The 15,686-nt window shown below is 38.3% G+C and overlaps 1 protein-coding gene across 4 annotated transcripts in view; it reads right to left on the minus strand.

Moving 5' to 3' along the window:
* The window catches only part of LOC127941808 (rho GTPase-activating protein 32-like), an 87,613-nt gene that overhangs the window by 29,524 nt on the left and 42,403 nt on the right, over positions 1-15,686 (minus strand). The window contains exon 1 of one of the 4 annotated variants that reach the window (XM_052537244.1): positions 933-1,438. The exons of the other annotated variants lie outside the window; for them this stretch is intronic. The gene's annotated coding sequence lies outside the window, so the exon portion shown is untranslated. Of the gene's footprint in view, positions 1-932; positions 1,439-15,686 lie in introns of those variants that run through there. 4 annotated transcript variants of the gene reach the window in all.

Raw genomic sequence — 15,686 nt, forward strand, 5'->3', positions numbered from 1 at the left:
ATACCACATGAAGGCCCGGCTGAGCCATGGTCGAAGATTTCTGTTCATTCCACATCCCTACAAGTGAAAAGTGAAATCTAACACTGACACTCTGACGCGAGCAAAGAAACAGAACTCTCACCAGCGAGGTCTATTTGAGAAGAGTGGGAAGAGGTTAGAGAGAAGCACAACCAGGTGTACGTGAAGTTTGAAAGCTGTGGGCTTCAGTAAGGTCCGGTGAGCCAATGCAGCTCATTGGAAAACACTGGGTAACGTGAGAAATAATGACCCAGTTAAAAGCAATAACAACAGCCTGCCAGTGCTGAGAGAAAGAGAGGTATCCCCGCCAGCAGTGCCAGGAAAATCAACTCAGATGGGCTTCCAGACCAAAATAGTTAGGGAAACTTACTTTAGCAGTGACCACAAAGGGTTTTAAAAATGAAGTCCAATGGGACGTAGACAAAATCATTTGCAGCAGTTATCAGTGATCCTTGGCGGTACAGAACGTTCAAACTCCATTGTTTGGTGGAGCCCTTATGGAAAGCATCTAGATTTAGCGGGATTCTTCAGCTAATCATTTTCAAGCACTGACAGGCATGAAAGATATTAAAGCACTCTGGGTGCTCAGGAGGCATGGAGCTCATTGCAAGAGCTGTTACAGAAATCCATTAGGGGTGTAAATCTCCATAGTGCATGGTTACGCAGCACTGATCTGAAGAACAAAGCATAAAGTCAACGGCCCTATACTAGTAATACTTGAAAACATTAGGTATCTCCTAAAAGCATATCTGCAGCCTTTAATAATTCCTTACATTTATATAGTGCTTTTCTAGGCACTCAAAGCGCTTTAAGTGTAAACAAAGAGAGATTAAAGTGAAGGTATGATCAAAAGGAAAAAGAAAATGGTGGGAAATTAAAACAAGCAGTCAGCAAGAGGGGCAAAGACAACTTACAGAGGTACAACATCCCGTCTGATTAACGCAGCATCTTTTGTTCACCCCGAGATTCCGGCTGCACACTCGAAGCTTAATTCAGAAGCCTAAACATTCAAGGATTCCCACCTTCAATGTCCATCAGTCAAGCATGTGTGAGAGAAACACCCGTTGTTTTGTCCGGCACAAATTCACTCAGCAGAACACAGATGTCAGTTGAGTTTCCCACCCCCTCTGGTGCGCCGTCCCTTCTGAGTTGTTGTGAAGCACGAGGACTGAGGTTTCTCCTTTGGTGCATTCCTGCAAACTCTTACACAGAGTGGAGCACTGGCTGGACGGCTTTTTGCAAAATTACAGTTTCCCGAGATTTCATTGTAGTTTGGTTTTTAAAAGTTTTGATGAGATGTTTTGGTCCTTCTCACTCCGTGTTATTTGCAATTCCTCAATATCCGAGCACACTCATTGCATGCTTAGTTTGCTGGCCAAGAGTGGTTTGGAAAACACATAGAAGAAAAAAGGATGATGAAAAAAGCATTTCTCCCTTTGCATCTGTTGTGGTGTGCTTTTACTACAGTCTCTCGTTTTCTCCAGACTCTATTGGTCTCCCACCGTTCCCAACCCCCAGCACCTCCCCCCTTAACTAGCTTTCAATGGTACAGTCCCTGGGACAAAGCACAGGGCTGGCGAGCCAAAAAAACAGTAGAGAGAGCTGTGAAGAGGGGATTGTCCTTGTAGGAACACAGAGCGGTTCTCCAGCATGTGCCCTTCACTCTTCATCCCGATCCTCTGGGGACCAGTGCAGTCCAGAGCGATAGGAACAGAAGTGACAGAGAAAAATGTTAGTGCAGCAGTGAGAAGGTCTGGAGAATTCTTAATGAACGACAAAGGGTGCTCAAGGCAGCAGGGCTGTATTGTCTAATAATCACACTATTGTAGTAGCACAAAAGACAAAGAGATGAAACAAAGAGACTCCATATGCCTCATACTTTGGCAGGGGGTGTGTTCTGTTCAGAGCCATTTATAATGACCTAATTATCATGTTCATTGATGAAGACAATAAGGTCAGGTCAGGATGGTCAACCGGTTCAACAACTGAGTATTCAGTTAGTGGGGCTGATCAGTTTAATGCAGCTTTTTTAAAGGGATAGTTCATCCAAAAAAGAAAATTTACTCACACTCATGTCATTCTATACCTATAAGACTTTCTTCTGCGCAACCCAAAAAATGATAATATTTAATGTTTCCAGTGCTTTTGTACATAAAATGAAAGCAGATGGGGTCCAAAACTTTGGAACCAACTGACATTCATTGCATGAACAAAAATGACAGCAGGTCTAGACACGAGTGGTAGTTAACTTTCATTATCGGGTGAACTATGCCTTTAAAATATTTTAATAGTGGTTAAAGAGAATGAATTTAAAATTGCAACTTCTTGGATGAGATTTCAGTATGTTGGAATTTGTATTTCTAAATATGTTCCATTTTCATTCCATTGATTTTGCCACAACTTGCAAAAATTTACCACATAAATACATTAAACAATTATTGTCAGACTCCTGTGAGCAATGTTCATGTTATCATGCATTATTTAAATGCTTGTTTGTGAGAATGATGGTAATTTTGTAAAACAAAAAGGTGTTGTATATGCTGAATGTGTCAGCTGACTGATTGTAAGGCTGCACTTCATGTTCATATCCATAACAAATGTGCCCGCTCTGTTTCTGTTGGACATGCCTTATTATATAGCGTTTACTTACCACCAACCAACTACTCACCTGGTACGTCAGACAAACGATTCAATGTGTCTAAATGTTCATTTATAATCAAGCTAGAGTGGGGCAGTTGTTTCATGATTACAATGTATACATGCTGGTCGAAGCCAACCTATATTGAACTAAAGTGTTCACAATTTTTTTATTTTTTTAAAAGAGCTTTAGTCTGACGGAAATCAAATAGTTTATGTAAAACTATTTACTGATTAGTCAGTTCTGAAGGTTTAAACTGACTTCTAATTCAAGGTCTAATAGTGACAGATAGTGCCCAAATCTCTGCCCCATGTGATCTCATGGGTACTGAAGATAAGACATGGCCTAAGGCAGTGACTATGACAGAAGTACAAGAAAACACAAACAAATACATAGATACATGTAACATTTTTAGCTGTAAATCAGTCCAAGGGACAGAGGAAAGCAATGGGCCACTCCAAATGACATCACTTGTGCCATCACAGCACATCTGAGGGTGATTAAAAAGATTTTCCAGGAGTGTTGTGAAATGCGGCAGCCAACCACAAAGAACACAAGAGGAATCCAAAAGTCCTGCTATTCGTCCTGCAGAAATGAGAAATCCTTCCCTGGAGTCCTACTCGCTCAGAAACACATGGCTCCCTCAGTTTGTTTGATGAGTTTGGGGAGGGAGGCTGGCTGGTATCAATTGTGTTTAGATGATTTCATGGAGGTGAAAGAGGTCACGCAGACCAAAACAAATACGAGACCTCGGGGACTTTAAAATGCCTTGGCTTAAATCTATGATACATTACGTGCCATTTGCTAGGATAACAAAGTGTGTTCCAGCAAGATTACAAACACATATGATGTAAGTCAACAAATGAATCACTCTCCTGAGAAAAATCGGCAAAGTTACACAACAATGACCTTTAAAAGGAACAGAACTGTGTTCCCACTGAATAAAGAAACGCCAAGTCATATAATTATTCAGTTACTCATTTATGTGTCTGGATTAGCTGCAATAGAGCATTCTTAAGGGTGGACACATTCCAGGAGAAAGATTTAACACCCTCAAGCATCCAGTTCAATAACAAGTCCAGAGTGAATTTGGAAAATACACATTCCTAAAACAGAGAGGAATGAATTACGGATGGGACAGGATTAGTCAGTAAAGGAGGCATCGGTTTGATGTATTCTACAGTATTTATTTTAACATCAACTGTCATCTACAACAGCATATATTAGTTAAGAATTATTATTATTATAATCAACATTCAATCATTATTAATCTAATATAATATCCAGAATTCTGCTATTTCATCTGACGGGGCCACAAAAACAGGTTCTGCATCTTTTAATTTCAGCAAAGCTCAAAAGAACCTTGTACAGTACAACATTTTCAGGATTACAAAGATACACACTGTGTTCCTAACATTTCTCAATTCATCCCCTTGAAAGAGTCATCAGCCAACATCAAAGCACCATTTTTGTAACTAATTTTCCACCCTCAATACATTTCAAATTCGTATTAGACCTCAAAATTGCCTTCTGTTATTATGCATAAGTGTTCGTTTTGTGCAATAAAAGCTTTTATAAATTTTACAGATGTATTTGCAGAATCTGAATATATCAGTTATTCTACAAGGTCTTTTGTTAGGCATTCACTTGATGCTAAGAAACACATCTGATTCACAAACAGATTCTGGAGGCCAAAGGGGCAACATGAGCCTTGGAGCAGGACACTGCATCATCCACTGGATAAATTAAAAACAAGACTCTCTCTCTGAACAACTATGCACATATAAAATTATAATCCAATAGTGACCTAGTTCATTCAGATTTGCCTGAACAGTGGCTGGGCTTCGTGCCAGCTTTGCCAGGGCAAATACTTTATATTAGGGGTGGTGAAAAAAATCGATTATTGATTAATCGCGAGTATGTTATGGACGAGTATGAATCGATTATTAAATTTTCAAAAATCGATTTTTTTTTTTTTTTTGCATTATTTTATTTTGTAAAAATAAATTATACCGGGAGTTGAACGTCACGAACGCGCCCAGTTCCAGTTAGCAAGCAGCCAGAACAGGTGTGTAAAATGGAAAAACCAGGAGCGAGCAACCAACCGAACCACCCAGCTCCATCTGGGCTCAAAGCAAGCGGGTGGATTTATTTTGGTTTTCATGGCAGGAGCTCTAACCCTCTTGGCGCCATGGTCGAGTTTACTCGACAAGATGCGGCACTGAATAAAACGGCCGATTTTGTCAAATAGGGTGTCAAATTTCACGCGACCTCCCCTGCACCAGATAGCAGACATGTAATACTTAATCTCTGACTCAAAAAAACGTAATGCTCCTTAACAAAATATTCGAGAGCGCATTGAATCAGTGCGAAAAAAAAGCGGAGCTAGTGTGAGAGTGAGCCATTTTATCTGACCAATGTTGTCAACGTCAGCGAGTATTGGCATTAGATTATTATTATTATCATTATTATTTTTATTATTATCTAATGGCATCAATAAAGCTTCAATAAACCCGCAATGAAGTGTTGGGACTTCTATTCGCGGACACTGATTCTGAAGGGGAATATCTGTATCCAGAAGATGACGGTGATATTGAAAGTGAAAGTACACCAAGCACAAACGGTGAATCCTCTGCCCAATGTAAATGGTCCTTTGCCAAATGTCAGAGGTGTGAACAATGTTTGCAGGGGTCGGAGTGTTCATTGCGAAATTAGCAGGCGTGTTAGTGTTGCGGGGACGAAGCGGGAGATTTTTTCCGCGCTAGACATGTATATTTGTCTTCTGACCGCACCTCTCCGCAATCGCGGTGACAGTATTGTAGTGGAAACTTTGTCTAATGCCTCTGGGTATGTTAGACGAGGTCGAAATATTCATAGGACAGTTAGGAGGCAAGGTGGGGAGTCGCAATGACCCTGACAGTAGTCCAAGCTGTGCACACTCGGCGCGTGCGCGAGGCAGATCTGTCCGCGCTGCTCATAGCAGAAGCAGAGGCGATGTGACACGGGGCATAGATTTTGAACTAAAAAGGTCTTGTCTACTTGTTTTTGTGTGTCATATGAATAATATATATGTGCCCCATACATGGAATCAGAGTGCCTGCTGCATGTAGTAAACTGAAAATCCCAACCGCTACATGCATTCGGTTTGTTTCTACCATTTATTAGTAATGATTTACACAGTTTGTTTACTACTTACTGTTGTGAAATGGAAAATCAATAATCGTTAATCGAGAATCGTTAATAATCGAAAATCGACTGTAATCGAATCGGGACTTCAATAATCGTAATCGAATCGAATCGGGAAATCAGACAGATTAACCACCCCTACTTTATATCATTCTACAAATCACGCTTTGAGAGGACACTCAAGGAAAAGGGAGGTGACTGAGGTGAATGAGTCTTTGAAACTGGTCAGGAAACTGTACCATATTCTGTAGCCAGATAAGAACACTTCACATTATAGAATAATGATACAAACAAAACATTACCATGTTGGAAAAAATCTCTTTGCTTTGGATGTGGAGGTAAGAGCTAGTCTGTGCGTATAAAATGGTCTTCCCACACGCTCTCCAATCCAGGGGGTGTGAAATGAGTGGTATTTTTAATGGGCTACAGTGTTTGTGTTTCTAAGTGCAGGTGCCAACAGAGCAATTGTGGAGTGTGCCATTGTTTCATTGCAGAGGAGGGACCCAGATACAGCAATGCCTCAGAGGCTGACATAACTGAGTAAGGTAGATCTGACAGGATTTAAAGTGGACAGGAAATTGAAGTGGATAACATTCAAGCACATGGAAGAGGGTAAAAAACTAGAACTATAAATCTCCTTATAAAATTACTACAAACATTAAATCTAATAGAAAATCCAGTCAAACCTCATTCATGTGCATGCAGCACACTAATCTAAAGGATCTAGTCAGATGTTGGATGACCTGACATGGTAAAGCTTAATTTTTCAGCTGCATTACTCCAGTCTTCAGTGTCACATGACTCTTCAGAAATCATTCTAATATGCCGATTTGTCTTTTTTCGCTGCTTAAGATTTTCAGTGAAGACCATGATAAAAAAAAAAAAAAAAATCTGACATCAAACCTTTAAAGTAGAATCAAGGTTTTGATAGTTTGACCATTGAAGCTTTAATTAATAAGCTGTGCTTTTGCTGTTAAGCATTTTCAACAATAAAACTATCAGTGACTTTAAATTCATCCCATTTAAGGTATTAGATGGAGTTCAGTGTAGCCTTATTTGTGTTTCGGACATACCTAAATGAACTCCATCGCTAACTTTTAAAACATACAAGCGAAGCATCAAATAAAAGCTATTTTCCAAAGAACACCTGGAACTAAAAAACTTAATGTCTATTAAAAAGCATTAAAAAATTCTTTCTGGAACAGTCCTGCAGCATTTATGATTTAGGCTAGTTTGTCAGCTCAGCCCTCAGACATAAAAAAAAGTGCTTGCACACCAAAAATGCATTATACTGCACAGATCTATAACAGAGCCAACTCAGCAGCTAATAAGCTCTTACAGCATGGTTTCTGTAAATGAGGTCCACAGCGGTACAAGAGCAGAAGCTGTCAGAACAGTACATGGTGGGACATAGGTACAGCAGTGCGAGGCTTTGCCAAACATGTATAATGTTTGTATGCAGTAGGGATGCATCAATCCGATACTCAGTATCGGTATCAGCTCCGATACTGCCATTTTCTGTCAGATCGGGTATCAGTCAGATGAGACCGATCCAAATCCAATATAGTGCATATACTATTCTGTGTTATTGTTAAAGGGGGGGGGGTGAAATGCTCGTTTTCACTCAATATCCTGTTAATCTTGAGTACCTATAGAGTAGTACTGCATCCTTCATAACTCCAAAAAGTCTTTAGTTTTTTTATATTCATAAGAGAAAGATAGTCTGTACCGATTTTTCCCAGAAAAACACGACCGGCTGGAGGCGTGACGTGTGGGCGGAGCTAAAGAATCACGAGCGCCAGTAGGCTTTTGCGTTGAGAGCATATGGAAGCTGTGACATTATCGTGAGGGAAAAACCATCATCCAAAACAAACCATGGCTTACAGTCAGATTCAGCCGTTTATTTATGATCCAGAATCAGATCCCGAGGCTGAAACTGAACGAGAGCAGCAGCAGCAGCAACGACTCGCTCCAAGCGGGGCTCGAACCGGTGTCTCCGGCATGGGAGGCGGACGCACTAACAAGGAGGCTATTATTTTAAGCAGTTTTACTTACCGCCTGCGGTTCCAACACACGATCGTGACCCTTTTTCGTTGGGATTGCATCATCCTTAAGAAATAAACGATACGCAAATCTGTCGTCAAATCTGTTTGTAAAACAAGCATCTTCGAAATGCAGGGAACAAACAAAAACACTTGCACAACTCCGTTGATGCTCTGTAAAAATAAACTCCATCCACTGGTCCCTTAATGCTGTTTTTTTTTGGTAATCTGTGCAGGGTTGTCTTGCCCTGGCAACCAAAAACACACTTCTTTTGTGACTTTTCGCGACGCTCTCGCTCTGATCAGTGAATGCCTGTGCTCTCTCAGTGCTGTGCTATACGGGAGCGCACGCTCTTCCGGCAGAAGTGCCTCAGGACCCATATAAGGAAATTCCGCTCCATCTAACGTCACACAGAGCCATACTCGAAAAAAACTTTCCGAAACTTGTGACAAACCGGAAGGAGTATTTTGGGAACAAAAATACTCCTTCAAACATACAACTTAATTTTTGAAACTTTGTCCATGTTTAGTATGGGAATCCGACTCTTTAACAGTGTAAAAAACTCAGTTTGCATGAAATAGCATTTCACCCCCCCTTTAAGTCCCACAAAAGGCACAAAAACATTATAAAGCACCATAATGTTTCAGATGTTTAATATGAAGTGAAGATAGAATATTTAAGTCAAGCTGGTGTAAACTCTTCTCCCCGCTGCATCTGTCTTTCATTCTCCATTCAGGATTCAAACTGCGTGTTGCATTCGGTAACTACAGTGAAAACCATGAAACTTTCTTCAAGAGCGCACAATAAATGAGACTTTAAAACTTCCTATTTTATAGGAAAGGCTCTATAAAATATTGCACATATATAATACACTACACAGCAATATCGCTGCCCTTTTTTATGCGGAGCGTCAACCTACAGAAGTATAGAAATTCTACATTGATTTAAAAAAAAAAAAACTGTGCTGGGATCGGAATTGGCTGATACTCTTTTGGTGTCAGATCGGTTCTGAAAAAATGCTATCGTTGCATCCCAAGTAAGCAGCCTGCATGGCCAGCATTTCCACAGATAGGAAGAGATTGCATGAAGCTGTTTAAAAGCTGCTTAAAGGGGTTCTATTATGCTTTTTCACTTTTCCAACTTTAGTTAGTCTGTAATGTTGCTGTTTGAGCATAAAAAGATCTGTAAAGTTACAAAGCTCAAAGTCCAATTCAAAAGAAGATATTATATTCAACAGAAATCACTTTTCAAAAACTACAACGAACGACTGGACTACATACTTTTTTGGACTACATGCATATCTTCTGGGATTTGTGATATAACAAATACAGACGAATGGGACGAGACCTGGTTGCCTTCATTTGATGCAGGAACTATTCCAGCCGTTCATGACAGACTGGGTTGAGAGGTTTTGTAATAACGTAAAAATGTGAAAATGTAAGTGTTTTTCAAAAAACCTAGTATGAGAGCCTGTTCTAGTACACCCCAAAAACAAAATCAAGACTCTGTAATAGAGCATAATAGGACCCCTTTAAGCAATGCTGAAATGAAGGTTAAGAGACTGCAGCGAGTGAATGGGGTAGCCTGATGCTCAACAGAGAAGTTCTTCAGTAAATGGCCAGTTTCTAAGAGTGCGGTCATTTGTAAGAGCGTTTTGATTCCTGAATCACCATTGTTTATTTGTAGAGGGCATGGGGCGGGGACAGAGGGAGATTGGCAGGGCAGTCAAGTTCCCCTCCTCCAAGGTCTATTTCACATGTCATTTCCTCCTGATATCTCTACCCCACAATACCAGCTGAGACATTTTGTCATTAACAAGAATACTTGGGTCAACTGACAGACATGATTTATGTGGCCACGCATGAACACAACGATAGATACACATGCACACTGTGGTCTGAGATGTTCTGATAGAGAGAGGGGGGGAGACCACATAGGACATCATGTCTCGGCTGTGCGCGACTCTGGGATTTATGCATCCAAATCGCTCACTTGGCAACTGTCCTGCAAAAAAGGTACAAATGTAAATAAAAAGCACAGCTTACATAAAAATGTAATGCAAGTTCTCATAGCCAAGAGCTTGCCAAACATTGAATGTCACAATCTGCTTTGAGCTTCACAGGGTCTTTATACAGTATTTACTTCTCCCTACACACTAAGCAATGGATCTGTTCACTTCACTCCAAACTGTTTAACTCCATAAGTTTACCTCAATTTAAACAATTAGTGTTAATTTAAGCTTTCCATTCATCAAAGAAGCCTGAAAAAATGCATCACCTTCCAACAAAAATATTAAGCCGCACAACTGTTATCAACATGTCTAATAATAAATGTTAATTAATCACCAAATTAACATATTTTGTTAATTATTTCTGAAGGGTCATATGACATTAAAGACTGCAGTGATGTTGAAAATTGAGCTTTGCCAAAACACAAATAAAATATGTTCAAATATATTAATATAAAGTGGTTATTTCAAATAGTAACATTTCACTATATTACTGTTTTTACTGTATTGTTGATCAAATAAATGTAACCTTGATTAATATAAGGGCCTTCAAAAACACAGTAGTGTATGTACTGCAGTCTTTAATTTGATACACTTAACATTTTTAAAAATTATTATTTGGGTAACTTACAATACTGTACAGAGATGGTGTGCAATGAATGGTTGGTAAATTTCCATTTGCATTTCATGGGTAGTGATATACTGATGCACAGATGCCTGTGTTTTCAACATATATGCTCCTAGAGCTTTAGTTTCTCACTTAAAATGGTTGATTAACCTGTGGATTTCATTTCACAGGGCACTAATGAAAGATCTGTATGCACTCACAATCTGGCAACTAATCAATTTACCATTAAACACGGTATTCTAAGATGTGCCAACATGCATAAATGTCTGTTCAAAGAAGTAAAACAAGAAATTATTTTGTAAGAGAGCGCCTGCAAATATCAGACACCAAAGGAATTGGAAAGACAGCCGTGCATTAAACAACGAAGAACTGAACTGGTGGAGTGTTCATGTGTGGAAATGAACTCCTGGAAAAGATTAGTTTTATGCTGCCATACAAAATTTAGATACTTCATCATCTAGGAGGCAGAATTAAACCAAATTACTTCCTCTGCCTCATAAATCAGAATAGCAGTGTTAACAAAGCAGATGCTATTTCCTATAACTTTCCCATCAAGCATCATATGGTGCTGATCAACACATCAATATTGCCCTAAAAATAAACAGCTGACCAGCCCAAAGCAGGAAGAGGATCCAAGCTTTCATGGTCTGTGGTGGGAATGGGAATCAAGCAGAGACAGTGTGAGAAAGAGAAATTAATAAAGGGGCAAGGAAGGGCAGGAGAAAGTGGCTTTATTTTATTTCAGTTCATTCCAGAGATCTTAGTTGCAAAAACAACCATCACCCACTCTTTATTAAACTAGCTGATTTGATAAAGTGTGTCATGTTCTAGACTTGCTGTTATGCTGCATGACTCCACTTCAGGTTTACATCGAGGGCACGAGCATGCATTCATGTGAATGTGATGGCTGAACAGTGACAGCAGCCATACTGGCCTGTATGACCTGTGGGTCAGAGGCTGTATCTCTGCTCCATGCTGCCTAACAGCTCAGGAATAAATGTGTCGTGCACCAGCTGAGGGGTAAGAGCATTTGACTTTCTCCACAGGCAATATAAATGATATATAAAAATAAATTAAGAGATGTGAAGATAGATTGCTAGATAGAAACAGAGGGTAAAAAATAATAGCCAGGCTGTAGAAAGTAATTCATACAGCCTGAGACAGAGCTGCAAATAGTATAGGACTGAGAAGACTGATTTATCATATCTTGGTAAAAAATGTAAGAGGATGAGAGTGAAAAAAAAAAAAAAATGTTTTGCATCTGCAAAAAAAAACAGCTTCTGATGGTAGCTGGTTTGACATATGGTCTAGCTAGTCAAAACTGGCCTTTACCAGGTCTTAGCAGGTTCACTTGCTGGAAGACCTGTAATAGGCTGAGCTAGTTAACTAGTTAGTTGGATTTCTTGAAAAGGTAGTATGACCAGGTTTCTTTCAGCAGAAGATAATTTTAGCCCTAAGTAGGGATGCACAATATTAAAATCTGGACCTATAATGTATTTTACTTAGAGATGCAACGATTGTAATTTTCTTGGCTGATTCTGATTTCCAATTTTTTGTACGTGTGACCAACCGATACCGATGTTTGAGGAAAAGATTATATTTGCAAAAAAAAAAAAAAATTATTAACCAATACAATTCCCCCAATCTGGACTCAGTTACAGATGTTATCTCACTTAAATAACTTTCGAAATAAAGTGCTCTGTGACTGGAAAGAGGTAGAAATGAGTTACTTTTATAACAAAACGGATGTCATTTTCAACTATGCTTATAAATCGTCTTTTTTATCAATGTGTCATTTTTCACATCAAATTTTTACATTGTTTCAATTCATTTAGAATAGAATAATAAGAAACAGTTAAGTTGTTACCATTCAAATTAAATCAGTATCATAATTTTTCATTGAAGGAAAAATAAGCTAGTTTTTTTTTTTTTTTAAGGACCAAGTGGTGAGCGGCAGACAGTGAGCCTTTGTTTGATCAATTTAGCCTTAAATCATCACGCCTTGCCTAAAATACAATCTATAGATTTAAAAGAGTCTTAACATTGAATACAGCATCATTTTTGCTCATAAAGGTAAGATTAATACATAATTTCTAACTGTAAAGGGTCTACTTTTATTTGTGTGCACTCACAATATCAACAAAACATTGTGCTTTTATAAAATAAAAAACAGGAGCGCTTCACAAAAATGAACTGATACTCAGCGAATAAAAAAAAAAAAACTTAAACTCTTTCATTACAATCATAATCCGTACAATCAATTATTTTAAATGCTAGAAGAGAATTAAGGCAGTACAGCATATAAAAAAACTGTTCATTTGAAAATTTGGTAATTTAGCACATATTAAATTAATATTTAGTTAGTTATTTTAAACAACAATATTAAGTGACCAAGTAATTAAAAGGATTTCCAAATCCATGCAGCATACAAAATACTTCTTGGTTAGAGTCTAACCAAGACTATTTTATATTCTAAAAATGCAGCAGGTTTAGCTCTTTTGAGACAACCAAGCATACATTATAAAAAAAGGCATGATGGACCACGGTGAATGCTGGGCATTGAGCACATTCTCTGGCAGAGGACCGACCCAATGAAAGCTCTGGGTTGGGGGGTCATATATCCAGAGAGTATACCGAGTAGCTATATGAGCCTGGAGCAGAAAATGGGGGAAGGGACAGTGGCACACTAAAACCACGACCACTGCCTTTACTCATTCACCAGCAGGGACTGTTTACTATGGAAAGTATTTCCTCTGGTACCAGTCTCAGAACAGCAACAGGTGAATTTAAGACATATCTGTATTGGAATCTAAGTAGTGCTTTTGTCTTCAACTGGCTGTGGTGAGGGCATGGTGCCAGTTACCACACAATGCGGTACAGTGCTGAGCAATGGCAACGAAAGGAACCAGAAGACAAACGTTCCATTGTGTGAGAACATAAACCAACAGACAATTGGCCACCGTATCCAACAACACAATTAAGATGTCAAATGCAAAGTCACGTCCAGAGCTTTAAACCACATCCGTATAATGTCAAGCAACATAAGCAGTAAGAGGCAATGTACAGCAATGAAACAGTAATAAAATCAATGAGTGATGCTACAGACAAAATGCCATGTGGGCAATGCAGCAATTATTGCTTAACCTTTAGCAGTGAGGCACAGCACAACATCGTAACATGAAAAAAAGGATATTCGTTTTGATATTTGCTAAAGATTACATTTTAAAATGTCTAAAGATCAACTTAAAGTGATCAGTTAGATGAGGGCAAAGGTCAATGCAAAAATTGGGGAAATGAGCATGTAATTACATATGGGATATTAACCCTCTGGAGTCTAAGGGTATTTATGGGGCCTGGAGAAGTTTTGTCATGCCCTGAAATTTGGACAGGGCTATAATAATATGTGAGCAGCATGTATGTACATGATTGTAATTTAGAGAATTTTTTTTTTTATGTGTGGTTAGTGAAAAACTAAAAATGTTAAAATCACTTGAATAAGGCCATAAAACACATACAGAATATTGGGTCCCAGGACATTTGAGAACTGGAGCTTACAGCTTAGAATTTTATCTTTCTAAATTACGTGAAAATCATCTTGTTTACTTACTCACAGAAAACAATATATTGATTAAAATTTATTTAGTCTCTCATTAGACACTTTTGTTGGTAAAAGTCATATGCGAGTAGGCGTCAACTATCATGAATATCATTGTGATTTACACCTGAGAAGACAAATGCCTGCATAATGAGCTGCATAATAAGCCTATCAGTCAGATGTGTGTCACTGAGAGGGAAGAGTTACAGGAAAGAATGTGAAGACAAAATAAATCTATATTATTTTATGTCCGTAAATATGAATATATTTAATTATCCCACAACATAATTTAATATCCACTTGGGGGAGCAGTTAAACAGTTTATTAGGAACAATCAAAGCTAACTTTCAAACAGCTTGAACTTTTGCATCATTACTCCAGTCACACAATCCTTCAGAAATCCTTTTAACAATCAGATTTTCTACAAAAAAAACATTTATTGTTATTATTATTATCATTATTATTATTATTAATATTGAAAAGAGCTGAGAATATTTTTCAGTGTTTTTAGGGGGGATAAATTGAAAGAACAGCATTGTTTGTTACATTTGTTAAAGTTATCTTTATTTGTTACATTTATATTATTTACAACAAGCTTTTGAATGGTATAGTATAGGCCTATTTCACACCGTGACGTAGGCAAACCGGAAGTAGGGTAACTTATTTTCCGGTGAAAGCGCTAGCGTTCATTCGCTTGCCGAAAAATGGCGGAGACCAGAAGTAATCAGATGTGTAGTGTGCCTTTGTGTTCAAATTCAAATAAAATACAGCCTTATTTATCATTTCATAGTTTTCCCACAGACGAAAATTTTAAAAAAGCGTTGAAATTGGGCTATACGGAGAGAGGATGGGGCGATCTTTACTGTGAGGAAAGGTAGGACTTTAGTACACGGAGGATGAGGTCTGTGTCTAACCGGAGTCCAGTTGTAAAGATCCTTTTACTGTCTATGTAAAGATCTCGCACCACGAGCTGTGACTTCCAGGTTTGCGTGGAAAAGTTGCAGAGACGTTAAATCACGCGTCAAAACGGGATGTTTGTGTTGCAGAGCAGTAAATGTCAAGATGGTACAGGAGGTAGATTACGACAGCCGTCCTGTCCCAGGTGAGTGTAATGTGTTAACTAAAACCATAACTTATATTAAAAGCTTATCAGCAACTATAGACATTAATAAAATATAGTATGTTTTATTTGTATTGTTAGATGTAACGTTATACATTTAATGTAGCACATGGTAGCAGTTATGCTAACAGTCGAGCAGGTTAGTGAAGCAGTGTTTTTATACTTTTGCCATCACCCTTTTATACTGCTCTCTTTCTGGCTTAAGTTTCACAAAATTAACAAAGACAATTCAAGTCATCAATAAAATCCACACCAATGTAGGAAATAAGAGCAGTTGAACAAACACCTGTTGTACAAGCAGAATTCAAATTATTTTATAATGGTTTGTAGGTTATTTAACTTTGAATTGATGTTCTAAGCAACTGGTATATTGCATAAATGTGCACAAATTAATAAGTTGTTTTTTATTAAAGTGTTAAGTGTTTAACACAAAATAATACATGTATTGTT

Source organism: Carassius gibelio, chromosome A21 (assembly GCF_023724105.1).
Source record: "Carassius gibelio isolate Cgi1373 ecotype wild population from Czech Republic chromosome A21, carGib1.2-hapl.c, whole genome shotgun sequence".
NCBI classification, from domain to species: Eukaryota; Metazoa; Chordata; class Actinopteri; order Cypriniformes; family Cyprinidae; genus Carassius; species Carassius gibelio.